Source organism: Arachis hypogaea, chromosome 13 (genome assembly GCF_003086295.3).
Source record: "Arachis hypogaea cultivar Tifrunner chromosome 13, arahy.Tifrunner.gnm2.J5K5, whole genome shotgun sequence".
Classification (NCBI taxonomy): domain Eukaryota; kingdom Viridiplantae; phylum Streptophyta; class Magnoliopsida; order Fabales; family Fabaceae; genus Arachis; species Arachis hypogaea.
Genome location: NC_092048.1, coordinates 79,474,426 through 79,492,084, shown reverse-complemented (window position 1 = coordinate 79,492,084; position 17,659 = coordinate 79,474,426). Strand labels below are relative to the sequence as shown.

General features: G+C 39.3%; 1 non-coding gene across 1 annotated transcript; it reads right to left on the bottom strand.

Annotated features, from left to right (window-relative positions):
* Positions 1–296: 296 nt before the first annotated feature.
* On the bottom strand, positions 297–404 carry LOC112739081 (small nucleolar RNA R71). Its single transcript, XR_003170022.1, has one exon. It is a non-coding gene; the product is annotated as a small nucleolar RNA R71 (small nucleolar RNA).
* Between the last annotated feature and the right edge of the window lie 17,255 nt (positions 405–17,659).

The following is a 17,659-nucleotide window of genomic DNA, read 5'->3' as shown; positions in this document are numbered from 1 at the left end:
GAGCAAACAATTTTGAACTGAAACCTCAGCTAGTTTCTCTGATGCAGCAGAACTGCAAGTTTCATGGACTTCCATCTGAAGATCCTTTTCAGTTCTTAACTGAATTCTTGCAGATATGTGATACTGTTAAGACTAATGGAGTAGATCCTGAAGTCTACAGGCTCATACTTTTCCCTTTTGCTGTAAGAGACAGAGCTAGAATATGGTTGGACTCTCAACCCAAAGATAGCCTGAACTCTTGGGATAAGCTGGTCACGGCTTTCTTAGCCAAGTTCTTTCCTCCTCAAAAGCTGAGCAAGCTTAGAGCTGATGTTCAAACCTTCAGACAGAAAGAAGGTGAATCCCTCTATGAAGCTTGGGAAAGATACAAGCAGCTGACCAAAAAGTGTCCTTCTGACATGCTTTCAGAATGGACCATCCTGGATATATTCTATGATGGTTTATCTGAGCTATTAAAGATGTCATTGGATACTTTTGCAGGTGGATCCATTCACCTAAAGAAAATGCCTGCAGAAGCTCAAGAACTCATTGACATGGTTGCTAATAACCAGTTTATGTACACTTCTGAGAGGAATCCTGTGAGTAATGGGACGCCTATGAAGAAGGGAGTTCTTGAAATTGATACTCTGAATGCCATATTGGCTCAGAATAAAATATTGACTCAGCAAGTCAATATGATTTCTCAGAGTCTGAATGGAATGCAAGCAGCATCCAACAGTACTCAAGAGGCATCTTCTGAGGAAGAAGCTTATGATCCTGAGAACCCTGCAATAGCAGAGCTAAAATACATGGGTGAACCATATGGAAACACCTACAATCCATCATGGAGAAATCACCCAAATCTCTCATGGAAGGATCAAAAGCCGCAACAAGGCTTTAATAATGGTGGAAGAAACAGGTTTAGCAATAGCAAGCCTTTTCCATCATCCACTCAACAACAAACAGAGAATTCTGAGCAGAATCCATCTAGCTTAGCAAATTTAGTCTCTGATCTATCTAAGGCCACTGTGAGTTTCATGAATGAAACAAGGTCTTCCATTAGAAATTTGGAAGCACAAGTGGGCTAGCTAAGTAAAAGAATCACTGAAATCCCTCCTAGTACTCTCCCAAGCAATACAGAAGAGAATCCAAAAGGAGAGTGCAAGGCCATTGAATTAATTACCATGGCCGAACCCACAAGAGAGGAGAAGGATGTGAATCCCAAGGAGGAAGACCTCCTGGGACGTCCAGTGATCAACAAGGAGCTTCCCTCTGAGGAACCAAAGGAATCTGAGACTCATCTAGAGACCATAGAGATTCCATTGAACCTCCTTATGCCATTCATGAGCTCGGATGAATATTCCTCCTCTGAAGAGAATGAGAATGTTATTGAAGAGCAAGCTGCCAAGTTCCTTGGTGCAATCATGAAGCTAAATGCCAAATTATTTGGTATTGAAACTTGGGAAGATGAACCTCCCTTATTCACCAATGAACTAAGTGATCTGGATCAACTGACATTGCCTCAAAAGAGACAGGATCCTGGAAAGTTCATAATACCTTGTACCATAGGCACCATGATCTTTAAGGCTCTGTGTGACCTTGGTTCAGGAATAAACCTCATGCCCCTCTCTGTAATAGAGAAACTGGGAATCTCTGGGGTGCAAGCTGCTAAAATCTCATTAGAGATGGCAGACAATTCAAGAAAACAGGCTTATGGACAAGTAGAGGACGTGTTAGTAAAGGTTGAAGGCCTTTACATCCCTGCTGATTTCATAGTCCTGGATACTGGAAAGGAAGAGGATGAATCCATCATCCTAGGAAGACCTTTCCTAGCCACAGCAAGAGCTGTGATTGATGTGGACAGAGGAGAATTGATCCTTCAATTAAATAAGGACAACCTTGTGTTTACAACTCAAGGATCTCTCTCTGCATCCATGGAGAGGAAGCAGAAAAAGCTTCTCTCAAAGCAGAGTCAACCAAAGCCCCCACAGTCAAACTCTAAGTTTGGTGTTGGAAGGCCACAATCAAACTCTAAGTTTGGTGTCAAACTCCCATATCCAAACTCTAAGTTTGGTGTTGGGAGGTCTCAACAAAGCTCTGCACATCTGTGAGGCTCCATGAGAGCCCACTGTCAAGCTATTGACATTAAAGAAGCGCTTGTTGGGAGGCAACCCAATGTTTATTTATCTAATTTTATTCTTGTTTTTCATGTTTTCTTAGGTTCATGATCATGTGGAGTCACAAAATAAACGAAAAATTTAGAAACAGAATCAAAAACAGTGGAAGAAAAATCACACCCTGGAGGAAGCACCTGCCTGGCGTTCAACGCTAGAACAGAGCATGGTTCTGGCGCTGAACGCCCAAAATGGGCAATATCTGGGTGCTGAACGCCCAAAATGGGCATCATCTGGGCGCTGAATGCCAGAATTGCACCCTGGAGAGGAGCTGGCGCTGAACGCCCAGAACAAGCATGGTTCTGGCGTTCAACGCCAGAAATGGGCAACAAATGGGCGTTGAACGCCCAAAATGGGAACCAACCTAGCGCTGAACGCCCAGAGTTGTGTGCAAGGGCATTTTACATGCCTAATTTGGTGCAAGATTGTATATCCTTGAACACCTTAAGATCTGTGGACCCCACAGGATCATCTCAGGATCTGTGGACCCCACAGGATCCCCACCTACCTCCACTCACTCTCTTCTCTCTTCTCAATCATCCTCTATTCCCAATAAACACTCTTCCCCAAAACCCTTCACCTATCACCTCCATCTCTCTTCCCTATTAACCCTTCACCACTCACATCCACCCACTCTTCCCCATAAACCTACCCAATAAACTCCACCTACCTTCAAAATTCAAATCAATTTCCCACCCAAACCCACCCATATGGCCGAACCTTAACCCCCCCTCCATTCCCTATATAAAGCCTTCCATTCTTCCTCATTTTCACACAACACAACCCTCTCTTCTCTTCTTGGCCGAAACACACCTCCCCCCTCTTCTCCATCTTTTCTTCTTCTTCTTCATCTAATTCTTTATTTTCTTGCTCGAGGGCGAGCAATATTCTAAGTTTGGTGTGGTAAAAGCATAAGCTTTTTGTTTTTCCATTACCATTGATGGCACCTAAGACCAGAGAATCCTCTAGAAAAGGGAAAGGGAAGACAAAAACTTCCACCTCCGAGTCATGGGAGATGGAAAGATTCATCTCCAAAACTCATCAAGACCACTTCTATGATGTTGTGGCCAAGAAGAAGGTGATCCCCAAGGTCCCTTTCAAACTCAAAAGAAATGAGTATCCAGAGATCCGACATGAAATTCAAAGAAGAGGTTGGGAAGTTCTAACAAATCCCATCCAACAAGTCGGCATCCTAAGGGTTCAAGAGTTCTATGCCAATGCATGGATCACCAAGAACCATGATCAAAGTAAGAACCCGGATCCAAAGAACTATGTTACAATGGTTCGGGGGAAATACTTGGATTTTAGTCCGGAAAATGTGAGGTTGGCGTTTAACTTGCCTATGATGCAAGGAGATGAACGCCCCTACACTAGAAGGGTCAACTTTAATCAAAGGTTGGACCAAGTCCTCATGGACATATGTGTGGAAGGAGCTCAATGGAAGATTGACTCTAAAGGCAAGCCGGTTCAACTAAGAAGATTGGACCTCAAGCCTGTGGCTAGAAGATGGTTGGAGTTCATCCAACGCTCCATCATCCCCACTAGCAACCGATCTGAAGTTACTGTGGATCGGGCCATCATGATCCATAGCATCATGATTGGAGAAGAAGTAGAGGTTCATGAAGTCATCTCCCTTGAACTCTACAAAATAGCCGAAAAGCCCTCTCCTGGGGCAAGGCTAGCTTTTTCTCATCTTATCTGCCATCTATGTTACTCAGCTGGAGCTTCCATAGAAGGAGACATTCACATTGAGGAAGAGAAGCCCATCACTAAGAAAAAGATGGAGCAAGCAAGAGAGCCCATTCATGGAGCTCAAGAGGCGGAGGAAGCTCATCACCATGAGATCCCGGAGATGCCTCATATGCATTTTCCTCCACAAAACTATTGGGAGCAAATCAACACCTCCCTAGGAGAATTAAGTTCCAACATGGGACAACTAAGGGTGGAACATCAAGAGCACTCCATCATCCTTCATGAAATAAGAGAAGATCAAAAAGCAATGAGGGAGGAGCAACAAAGACAAGGAAGAGACATAGAAGAGCTCAAGGACATCATTGGTTCCTCAAGAAGGAAACGCCACCATCACTAAGGTGGACTCATTCCTTGTTCTTACTTTTTCTGTTTTTTGTTTTCTCTATGTTAAGTGCTTATCTATGTTTGTGTCTTCACTACATGATCATTAGTAGTTAGTAACTTTGTCTTAAAGTTATGAATGTCGTATGAATCCATCACCTCCCTTAAATGAAAAATGTTTTAATTCAAAAAAACAAGAAGTACATGAGTTTTGAATTTATCCTTGAACTTAGTTTAATTATATTGATGTGGTGACAATGCTTCTTGTTTTCTGAATGTATGCTTGAACAGTGCATATGTCTTTTGAAGTTGTTGTTTAAGAATGTTAAATATGTTGGCTCTTGAAAGAATGATGACTAGGAAACATGTTATTTGATAATCTGAAAAATCATAAAAATGATTCTTGAAGCAAGAAAAAGAAGCATAGAACAAAGCTTGTAGAAAAAAAAAGAAAATAAAATAGGCGAAAAAAAAATAGAAAGAAAAAGCAAGCAGAAAAAGCCAAAAGCTCTTAAAACCAAGAGGCAAGAGCAAAAAGCCAATAACCCTTAAAACCGAAAGGCAAGGGCAAATAGAAAGGATCCCAAGGCTTTGAGCATCAGTGGATAGGAGGGCCTAAAGGAATAAAATCCTGGTCTAAGCGGCTAAACCGAGCTGTCCCTAACCATGTGCTTGTGGCGTGTAGGTGACAAGTGAAAACTTGAGACTGAGCGGTTAAAGTCAAGGTCCAAAGCAAAAAAAAAAAAAAGAGAGTGTGCTTAAGAACCCTGGACACCTCTAATTGGGGACTTTAGCAAAGCTGAGTCACAATCTGAAAAGGTTCACCCAATTATGTGTCTGTGGCATTTATGTATCCGGTGGTAATACTGGAAAACAAAGTGCTTAGGGCCACGGCCAAGACTCATAAAATAGCTGTGTTCAAGAATCATCATAATGAACTAGGAGAGTCAATAGCACTATCTAAACTCTGAGTTCCTATAGATGCCAATCATTCTGAACCTCAATGGATAAAGTGAGATGCCAGAACTATTCAAGAGGCAGAAAGCTATAAGTCCCGCTCATTTGATTGGAGCTATGTTTCATTGATAGTTTGGAATTTATAGTATATTCTCTTCTTTTTATCCTATTTGATTTTTAGTTGCTTGGGGACAAGCAACAATTTAAGTTTGGTGTTGTGATGAGCGGATAATTTATACGCTTTTTGGCATTGTTTTTAGTATGTTTTTAGTAAAATCTAGTTACTTTTAGGGATTTTTTCATTAGTTTTTATGTTAAATTCACATTTCTGGACTTTACTATGAGTCTGTGTATTTTTCTGTGATTTCAGGTATTTTCTGGCTGAAATTGAGGGACTTGAGCAAAAATCAGATTCAGAGGTTGAAGAAGGACTGCTGATGCTGTTGGATTCTGACCTCCCTGCAATCAAAAAGGATTTTCTGGAGGTACAGAACTCAAAATGGCGCGCTTCAAATTGCATTGGAAAGTAGACATCCAGGGATTTCCAGCAATATATAATAGTCCATACTTTGCCCAAGTTTAGATGACGCAAAATGGCGTTTAACGCCAGCTCTCTGCCCAATTCTGGCGTCCAGCGCCAGAAACAAGTTGCAAAGTGGAGTTCAACGCCCAAACTGGCACAAAAGCTGGCGTTCAACTCCAAGAATGACCTCTCCACGTGTAGAATTCAAGCTCAGCCCAAGCACACACCAAGTGGGCCCCGAAAGTGGATTTATGCATCAATTACTTACTTCTGTAAACCCTAGTGACTAGTTTATTATAAATAGAACTTTTTATCATTGTATTCGTAGTCTTGGTTACTCCGGTTCCCCTCTGGGCCGAGACCAATGAACTCCATTATCACTTATGTATTTTTAACGGTAGAGTTTCTGCACTCCATAGATTAAGGTGTAGAGCTCTGCTGTTCCTCAAAGATTAATGCAAAGTACTACTGTTTTCTATTCAATTCATCTTATTTCGCTTCTAAGATATTCATTCGCACTTCAACCTGAATGTGATGAACGTGACAATCATCATCATTCCCTATGAATGCGTGCCTGACAACCACTTCCGTTCTATATTAGATTGAATGAGTATCTCTTAGATCTCTTAATCAGAATCTTCGTGCTATAAGCTAGATTGATGGCGGCATTCATGAGAGTCCAGAAAGTCTAAACCTTGTCCGTGGTATTCCGAGTAGGACTCTGGGATTGAATGACTGTGACAAACTCCAAACTCGCGAGTGCTGGGCGTAGTGACAGATGCAAAAGGATAGTAAATCCTATTCCAGTATGATCGAGAACCTCCAAGATGATTAGCCATGCAGTGACAGCGCATCGGACCATTTTCACAGAGAGGAATAGGATGCAACCAACGACAAGGGTGATGCCTCCAGACTATTAGCCGTGCTATGACAGAGCATTTGGACCATTTTCCCGAGAGGATTGAAAGTAGCCATTGGCACCAGTGACATCCTTACACAAAGCCAGCCATAGAAAGGAGTAAGACTGATTGGATGAAGACAGCAGGAAAGCAGATGTTCAGAGGAATGAATGTATCTCCATGCGCTTATCTGAAATTCTCACCAATGATTTACATAAGTATTTCTATCCTTATTTTAGTATTAATTTTCGAAAACTCCATAACTATTTTATATCTGCCTGACTGAGATTTACAAGGTGACCATAGCTTGCTTCATACCAACAATCTCCGTGGGATCGACCCTTACTCACGTAAGGTTTATTACTTGGACGACCCAGTGCACTTGCTGCTTAGTTATGTGAAGTTGTGAAGATATGTTTAGACCTTGGTTCTGTGCATCCGTTTTTGGTGCCATCGCCAGGGAATCAATTTCGAACAATTATTCACAACCTGAGTAACAATTTCGCATACCAATACTGCATTCTGCATTTTGCATAAAAAAAAAGGCACACGACGCAACAGCGTCGCCGACGCGTCTGCGTCATATGTACGTTGGGAAGAAAACAAGATTGAACAGAGAGACACGCGAAAGTGTGGCTAGAGGCGTGCCTTTGGCACAAATTGATCTACGCGACCGCGTCGCTGACGCGTCTGTGTCATGTGGGAAAAATGCCTCCCACGCGTCCGCGTCGTTTTGCAAATATGGCCATCCACGCGATCGCGTCAACCACACAACCATGTCACCCAAAAATTTGGGAAAAAGAGTTCCAAAATGAGAGTTATGCGAATGCGAGGCTACACTCGCGCCAATCGGACAAATCAGGCCACGTGACCCACGCGTCCGCGTCACCTGAACTTATCGCACACCAAGCGACCGCGTCACTCACGCGTCCGCGACACATGTGGCGCACAGCTTATCCAGGTCAGCAAAATATCTTATCTTTTCTTCCCAATCCTAATTTTTCTTATCATTTCTTACTTTCTTCTTCTTCATCTTTTTAACCTCTCATCCCTCTTCACTTCCATTCTATTTTATTTAATTTATTTGCATACTTTCATTCATTGCATTTTAATTTTGTGCATATTTGTATTTTCTTTTCTAAATTTATTATTTTTAAATTGGTGTTAAATTTTCTTATTCAACTGTTGTATCTTTCTTGAATTATTTTGGTGCTTCATGACCTGTTTTATTCTGATTGGGTATTATTATTCATAAGTCAATGCTAATTTTTATAATACTGGTATTTCTTTTTGCATTGACATGATCTTATACTATCTTTTATTACCCACACTCTCCCTCTTTATTCCAAATTTTTTTGCAACATTGATATGCCATGTTGTATCTACCGTGTAATTGAGACCCCCATTATTTGGCATTAACCCAACCATATTTTATTTATTTTTTTATCTTTATTTCTGGGTTACTTTTCTACTTTTTCATCTTCTTTCAGGCTGGCCACCGAGAAAGAGAGAGAGAAACTTATATATGGGGCAACAAATAAGTCCATCTGCACAATTTTTGGAGAACAGCGTCAGTTAGGACAACCCGTCCACTTGCACATCTGAGCATGCACCGAGGACGGTGTAATCTTTAAGTGTGGAGAGGTCGATACCAATCTTCATGGGTTAGTTATTCTTTTCTCAACACCAATGTCTTATTTTCTTTATTAGTTCATTGTTGCATTGCATAATAGATTGCATGTGTAGTTGATTGTTTGCATTTAAATACTACTTGGTTGAAAAATAATAAGTTTCTTTCTAGGATCCTATTTTTGAAAAAAAAAAAATTCACCAATTTAAATAAAAAAATTAAAATTTTCCATGTGTTAAATTTGTTTGAAGTTGTATTTGGAACATGGTTTTTGAGTCAAAGAACACACAACCTGTGAGATTTTGAGATTAATTACATGGTTACATTAGTTAACCATAAATATTTTATTCTTGTGTATTTTCTTCTCTATAATTGCAATCTTTACTTTGTTCCACTCTATATGTCCATTATTTAGTGTATTTACATGCTTGCATATGATTGAGGCCATTACTTGTTTTCACTCACTTATCCCAAATAAGCCTACCCTTTTATGTCACCCTTGTTAGCCACTTTGAGCTTTTTAACCCCCCTCTATTCCATAACCACATTACTAGCCTTAAGTAGAAAAACAAAATAAAAATCCCAAGTTGAATCCTTGGTTAGCTTAAGATAGATATCGTGTATAATTTAAGTATGGGGAATTTTATGGGAACATGGGATGATAGAAAAAAAAAGGAATTAAATTGAATAAGTTATTTGAAAATTTGGGAAGCATGCTCATGTGAAATCAAAATAATTAAATTACAATGTGCATTGAAAAAAAAGAAAAAAGAGAAAAAGAAAAAGAAAAAAATAAAGGAGAAAAAGAAAAGAAAAAGAGTAAATAATAAAAAGGGGACAAAATGCCCCAAAGTAAATGGTAAAAGCAATGCATATGTACTGTACTTGAAATTAGAATGGATGAATATGTGGAAAATATGGTTAATGGATAGTTATATGTGGTATTATGATTACATGGATTGTCTAATGTTAGGTGGAAAGCTTAAGTTAATTAAGGATTCAGATTTTAGTCCACTTGGCCAAATACAATCCTACCTTGACCCTGACCCCATTACAACCCTTAAAAGACCTCTTGATATGTGTATTTGTGCATCAAATTTGTGTTGATTGGTAGAAGAAAATCAAGCCTTAGAAAGCAAGGTTAGTAGAGGATTGAGAGAATCGAACCTTAAACACATGAGTGATTAGAGTGTATACACTTCCAGTGAAGGTTCGATGCTCGATTCCTTGTCCCCGGCTTTCATGAGCTATCTTCTTCTTGCAAATCTATTTGTACTTCATTTTTATAATTTGAATTAGTGAAATCCAGTTCATGTATGTTCTTGAAAGATTTATTTACTTTTAACCAAGTGGGTAGAAACATTCTGCATGTAGTTGCATTCATATAGATAGGTTGCATTTCATACATTCTATCATTGCTCTTCACCCCTTTATAGCTTCTCTTGAGCTTAGCGTGAGGACATGCTAATGTTTAAGTGTGGGGAGGTTGATAAACCACTATTTTATGATTTATCTTGTGCTTAATTGAGTGGATTTTATTAAGTCCTTACACACTTATTCATAGAAATCGCATGTTTTACGTTTTCCTTCTTGATTTTGTGCTATGATTGAAAACATGTTTCTTTGACCTTAATTTTATTAATTTTGATCCTCTCTTATTACTATTCGATGCCTTGATATGTGTGTTAAGTAATTTCAGTGATTACAGGGCAGGAACGGCTTAGAGGATGGAAAGGAAGCATGCAAAAGTGGACGGAATACAAGAAACTGAAGGAACTGCTAAAGCTGTCCAGCCTGACCTCTTGGTACTAAATCGACCACAACTTGAGCTACAGAGGTCCAAATGACACGTTTCCAGTTGCGTTGGAAATCTAACATTCGGGGCTTCGCAATGATATATAAATTGCCATAGCTGCCTCGAAGCCAGGTGACGCGAATGCGTGGATCACGCGGACGCGTGACTGGCAGAAACGCAATCCACGCAAACGCGTGGACGACGCTTCCGCGTCACTTTCCCGCGACCTGTACGTACCAGAATATGTTGGGAGCGATTTCTGGGTTATTTTTTACCCAGTTTTTGGCCCAGAAAACACAGATTAGAGGCTATAAAGTGGGGAAATGCATCCATTCATTAACATGTCTTCCATTATTCACTTTTCATAATTTAGATGTAGTTTTTAGAGAGAAAGGTTCTCCTCTCTCTTAGGATTTAGGATTAGGATTCCTCTTAAAGGATTTAGGATTTCAACTTCTCAGATTCAACGTTCCTTTTATTTATTTTCCCAATTTACTTTATGAACTTTTCCATGTTAGATTTGAATTTATGTTTAAACGTAATTTCATGTGTTTCAGATTTATGATTGCTTTATTCTATTTATGATGTCTTCAATTTAATTTAGAATTTTTCCTTTTGGCTTTGATTAAATAATTGGTGATGCTTGAGTTATCAAACTCGAGGTGTTGACCAAAAATTGGAATTCTTCAAAAATTAATTCGAGTTCCAATAACTCTTGCCTTTCCCAAGGAAAGACTAGGACTTGAAGATTCAAATTAATTCATCCACTTAACTTACCTTCATAGTTAGAAGTTAACAAAGTGGGATTAAAATCCAATTCTCATCACAATTGATAAGGATAACTAGGATAGGACTTCCAGTTCTTATACCTTGCCAAGAGTTTTATTACTTATTTAAATTAATTCCTTACAATTTACTTTCTTACCATTTACTATTCTTGCTTTTTATCTTATACATTAAAAACCCAAAAATATAACTTTTTCCATAACCAATAATAAATCATACCTCCCTGCAATTCCTTGAGAAGACGACCCGAGGTTTAAATACTTCGGTTATTACTTTTTATTGGGTTTTGTTACTTGTGACAACCAAACTTTTGTAAGAAAGGAATTCTTGTCGGTCTAGAAGCTATACTTACAACGCGAATTTATTTGTGAAAATTCTAGATCGTGCGAGAGTTTCGTTCTTCACCCCCACCCTCTTCAAATTCAAAATTTCCCACCCAATTCCCAACCATTCATTCGAACCCCAACCTATCCCACTCCTATAAATACCCCTTCTTCCTATCCTTCACACACACACCATTCATACACTAAAGCCCTACTTGGTCGAATCCTCCTCTCCTCCTTTCTCTACCCAATCTCTTCTTCTTCTACTCTTTTCTTCTTATTTTGCTCGAAGACGAGCAAAGATTTTAAGTTTGGTGTTGGAAAGCCTTACTTTTTTCTTTCCATTCACACTTATGGCACCCAAAGTCGGAGAATCCTCTAGAAAGGGGAAAGGAAAAGTTGTTGCTTCCACCTCTGAACCATGGGAGATGGAGAGATTCATCACCAAAGCCCATCAAGACCACTTCTATGAAGTAGTGGCAAAGAAAAGGGTGATTCCTAAAGTCCCCTTCAGGCTAAAAAAATGAGTACCCGGAGATCCGAAGAGAAATTCGGAGGAGAGGTTGGGAAGTCCTAACCAATCCTATCCCGGAAGTTGGGATCTTGATGGTGTAAGAGATCTATGCTAATGCATGGGTTACTAAAAGCCATGACACTAGTGTGAACCCACATCCCAAAAATTAGATCACCATGGTCCGAGGGCGACTCTTGGATTTTAGCCCAGAGAGTGTAAGGTTGGCACTTCAATTACCAATGATGCAAGGAGACTCACATCCTTACACTAGGAGAGTCAATTTTGATCAAAAGTTGGACCAAGTCCTTTCAGACATTTGTGTGGAAGGAGCTCAGTGGAAACGGGATACTCAAGGCAAGCCTATCCAATTGAGAAGGCTTGACCTCAAGCCTGTAGCTAGAGGATAGTTGGAATTTATCCAACGCTCTATTATCCCTACTAGCAACTGGTCAGAAGTGACCATTGACAGAGGCATCATGATTCATTGCATCATGATTGGGAGTGAGGTGGAGGTACATGAGGTAATACCTCAAGAGTTGCACAAGAAAGCTGAAAAACCTTCTACCTTAGCAAGGTTGGCTTTTTCCCATCTTATCTGTCACCTATGCAATTCAGCTAGAATTGTCATAAAATGAGACATTTCCATTGAAGAGGACAAGCCCATCACTAAAAGAAGGATGGAGTAAACTAGAGAGCCAGCATATGGACCACAGTAAGAGCATGTGGAGCTGCCTCAACAAGAAATCCTTGAGATGCCTCAAGGGATGTATTTTCCTCCCCAAGGCTACTGGGACCAATTACACGCTTCTCTAGGAGAACTAAGCTCCAACATGGATTAGTTGAGGATGGGACATCAAGAGCATTCCACCATCCTCCGTGAAATAAGAGAAGACAAAAAGGCCATGAGAGAAGATCAAAGATTCATGAGGGAAGAACAACAAAGGCAGGGGCGTGATATAGAAGAGATCAAGCACTCCATTGGATCATCCAGAAGGAGTAGTAGCCACCATCACTAAGGTGGATTCGTTCCCTTAATTCCCTTTGCTCATGTTATTTTTCTATTTTCCATGTATTTTGTTTTATTGTCTGTTTCTAGTGCATGATCATCTTTATGTCTTAAAGCTATGAATTATTCCATGCATCTCTCAGCTTGCTTAAAAGAAAAATTTTGATTGAAAAAGAGAAGTAAGATGCATGAACTCGAGTTATATAATAAGAATAGTGAATTATTTGATGTGGTGGTATTGCTTTTATTTTCTGAATGTATGAATGAACAGTGCATATTTGATGTTAGAGTTAAGAATGTTGGCACTTGAAAGAATGATGATGAATGTGAAGTATTATTGGTAATCTGAAAAATCCAAAAATTGATTCTTGAAGCAAGAAAAAGTAACAAAAAGTAAAAAGAAAAAAAAAATATATATATGCGAAAAAAAAAGCAAGAAGAAAAAGAAACAGAAAAAGCCAATAGCTCTTTAAACCAAAAGGCAAGAGAAAGGATCTAAGGCTTTGAGCATCAATAGCTCGTATATGATGTAGTCCGCCACAATCGGATGCCATATACGAGCTTCAGCATTCAAATCAGAGTATGCAATACTAGTGGAAACAGAATTCCTCCCTTTGCTATACTCCCAAGATGGACCAGGACGGCCTATTTTCTCAAGAATGGGAGTCAGAGATACTCTTCCTTTGAAGACATTCACCTTTATCTTGCAATAGTCATCCTTCTCAAGTGGAATGTGGGGGATGTTCAGAATAGCTTCTAGAGCTTGAGTGGATGTATCTAACATCTTTTCCCAGAGGAAGACTGACTTTGCTTCCCAAGCTTGGTAGTTTGTATAGAATTCCTGCACCAAAGTCTCATTCACTTCACTGGGTTCTTGCTCGAGAAACTCCAAATGAAGCGAGGCAATCTTTTAGTGAATAATCGCCTTGTATTGGCTTAGAACCTTCAATGGCCGCTCCCAATGGATTGTACGCTTCTCAATAGCCTCGTATTGAGAGTCGGCTCTTCGGTTAATTAAGGTGCTCGGTTTATCACCTTGGCGATTCCACCAAATATCAGGAGAGCGAGCGGTAGTTTGTTCAACTGGCGAAATAACCGGTGCCTTACCCTTCTTTCTCCTCCTGAAAATAAAAATGAAAGAATTTCGAGATCATAGGGCAACAATAAAGTAAAATCATTGAGGAAGCACGAAAAAGATTAAAAGAAGCTTATAGAAATAGTGTGATTTATAAAAACACGGTGTGTATATTCCAATGATGCGCGCGGTTGGAACACACACACCGGTCGGATATCACGGCAATCACACTCTTAAGGCAACTCATAGTTCAAAGCTTGATGACTAACTGCTCAAGTTACAAATATAAAACAGAGAAATGCAAGCAACTTCAAGCAAGCACCAAAAGGGAATTGTCAATTGTTCCTCTTCAAGAAGTGGTAATCATGCATACAATGTTCTTAATTGGAAGCCAAAAGATGTTTGATCAAGACATCATCAAAAGTTGAACATTTGTAAAGTGGTTATTCAATATAAATTCCAAGATGAACAATGAAACTTAGATTCCACCAACACAATGCATTTGCAACCAAAATTTCACATCAACAAACAAGAAAATGCATTGGTGATTTCAATTTTCTACCATCAAAAGTCATAATAGAAGTTGCACAATTAATACAATATGCCTAACAAGAGATAAATTGAACACATATGATGGCTGATGAGCGGATAATTTATACCGTTTTTGGCATTATTTTTACATAGTTTTTAGTATGATTTAGTTACATTTTATTATATTTTTATTAATTTTTATGCAAAAATCACATTTCTGGACTTTACTATGAGTTTGTATGTTTTTCTGTAATTTCAGGTATTTTCTAGCTGAAATTAAGGGACCTTAGCACTCGATGTGGATTTTCTGGAGCTATAGAAGCCCAATTGGCACGCTCTTAATTGCGTTGGAAAGTAGACATCTTGGGCTTTCCAGAAATATATTATAGTTTATACTTTGCCCAAGATTTGATATCCCAAACTGGCGTTAAAATCCAGCCAAAAACTTTCTGGCGTAAAACGCCAGAACTGGCACCTTTCTTGGCGTTAAATGCCCATTTTGGCACCCATGGTGGCGTTTAACTCCAACTTGAAGCATATGCACGTGGAAGCTTGAAAGCTCAGCCCAAATACTCACCAAGTGGGTCCTGAAAGTGGATTTCTGCACTATCTGCACTTAGTTACTCATTTTCTGTAAACCTAAGTTACTAGTCTAGTATAAAAACTACTTTTAGAGATTCATTTTGTAACTTATGACATTTTTTACACTTCATATTGTACCTTCTACGGCATGAGTCTCTAAACCCATAAGTGGGGGTGAGGAGCTCTGCTGTGTCTGAATGGATTAATGCAATTACTATTATTTTCTATTCAATCACGCTTGATTCCGTTCTAAGATACTCACTCGTACTTTAATCTAGAGAAGATGATGATCTGTGACACTCATCATCATTCTCACATCTATGAATGCGTGCCTGACAACCACTCCCGTTCTACATGAGCCCAACATAGTCATTGGGCGACAGCTTGAGTGCTGATGAACGGGAATATTCTTATGCCGGTTAGAAACTAGCAATATATCCAATCGTGAGTATAGTCTAACCAACACGCAAATATCGCATCAAACAATTCTAAAATCTATGACCGAGAGTATTTATCTCGGGTCGTTCTCCCTAGGAATTGCCTTAGAATGCACATCATTGGTTAGGGAAGCCTTTGTGGTTTTGAGAGTTGGTGCAAGAATTCAAGCTAACAAAAGCAAACAACAATTAATTGAGGTAAAGGCCTTGGCTAGGGGAAAGTATTGGAAGTTCCATCATTATAGTTTTCTTCAATTATGATAGGAATTGATTATTGCTTCACTTAGTTAACCCCCCTAACAATGGAGGAAAGTCAAGTGAGAGTAACCAACTTGAGTCACAAGTCCTAGTCTCACCCTAGGGAAGTCTAGCTTTAGTGCACTCCAAGTCAATTAGCAACTTCTCAATTCATAATCTACAATTGATATCCACTATTCAAGTGTCTCTAATAACTCAACCCCTAAGCCATGAAAGAGAAATCTACTCCATAGCTAGGGTTGTCATTATCACAAACAATTGGTAGGAAATCATAGAAGACATGATGTAATTGAGATAAGAGAATTGAATTAAAGCTATCTAATCCAAACAATCATCAACAATCAAGCAATTGCATGAAATTACACAACTCATTAATCCAAAATCAAGGTAACAAAGTCAAACAAATCTAGATCTAAGAGAATGAATCAAAAGAACATTAATTAAGAGTAGAGGAAGAGTAGATCTACAACTTGTACCAAAGTAAAAGTGAATTAGCAATGGATCTCACCAAGAAATCAAAGGAGAATTACAATGGAGGAAGTAAAATCCTAGAGAGAAGTTAGAGTTTCTCTCTCTAAAAACAAAATGTAACTAACTCTCTAAAATATCTAGAATTATGATTAATTGTGCTAACACTCCTAATCCTTGGTCTTCTTAAGCTTTTCCCTCCAAAATCTGCTCCAAAACAGGGCCTGGGGACTCCTTGAAATCGCTGGGCATGTTTTTCTTTTAAAAAATTATGTGCGCACATCGACGCGTATGCGCATTGCACGCGTACACGCCCCTCGAATCTTTTGCAATCCGCGTGCAGGCGTAAGGTGCGCGTGAGCGTCATAGGGAATATGGCCCAGCCATATAAGCGCGCTGGCTCCTCGCTCGGCTCCACTACGCTGGCTCTGGATGTACGCATCCATGCGTACACGCAAGGTGCACGTGCGCGTGAATGTCCAAACTTCAAATCTTCAATTTATTCCATGCTCCTTCCATTCATGCATGCTTCCTTCACTCCTCTTAGCCATTTTTGCCCTATAACTTCTAAAACCACTTAAAAAATAGATCAAGGTATTGAATGGTAATAGAGGGGATTACAATATATCAATTTTGACGCAAAAGAAGCATATTTTCATCTATGAGGTAAAATGGGAAAGGAACACAAAATCATGCAGTTTTATATGAATAAGTGTGGAAGATCATTGATAAAACCCTTAGATTCTATAGATGATAAACCCTAAAAATGGGGTTTATCAAGTGCGTATCTCTTGGGTCTCTGATCCACGGACTGAGTCCGTGAGATCAGAACCTTCGTGGTATAGGCTAGAACCAATTGGCAGCATTCCTGGGATCCGAAAAGTCTAAACCTTGTCTGTGGTATTCCGAGTAGGATCTAGGAAGGGATGACTGTGATGAGCTTCAAACTCACGAATGTTGGGTGCAGCGACAGTGTGCAAAAGGATAGAGAGATCCTATTCCGACGCTAGTGAGAACCGACAGATGATTAGTCGTGTGGTAGCTATACCTGGTATTTTTCATCCGAGATGAGAAATCCGACAGTTGATTAGCCGTTCAGAGATCGTACCTGGTATTTTTCATCCGAGAAGATCATACAGCTTGCCATTGAAGGAAGCCATGCGTGTTTGGAGAAGAAGATAGTAGGAAAGCAGATATTAGGTGACAGAGCATCTACGGAACCTCAACCTGTTCCTCATTACTGAATCACAAGAACCATTTATTTCATGTTATTTACTTTTCATAAACAAAATCAATTATATCATTTGAACCTCCTGACTAAGATTTACAAGATAACCATAGCTTGCTTCAAGCCGACAATCTCCTTGGTTAGTTGTGCGGAGTTGTGAAAAGTGTAATCACAATTTTGTGCACCAAGTTTTTGGCGTTGTTGCCGGGGATTGTTCGAGTTTGGACAACTGACGGTTTATTTTGTTGCTTAGATTAGGAAAAACTTATCTTTTTGATTTAGAGTCATTAAAATTTAGTCTTTTATTTTCTTTTCAAAAATCTTATTTTTCTTTATTAATCTTCAATTTTCCTTTGAGTTTTCTGTTTGAGTTTAGTTTCATGCTTTAGGTTTAGTGTCAATTGCATGTTTTTACTTTCCT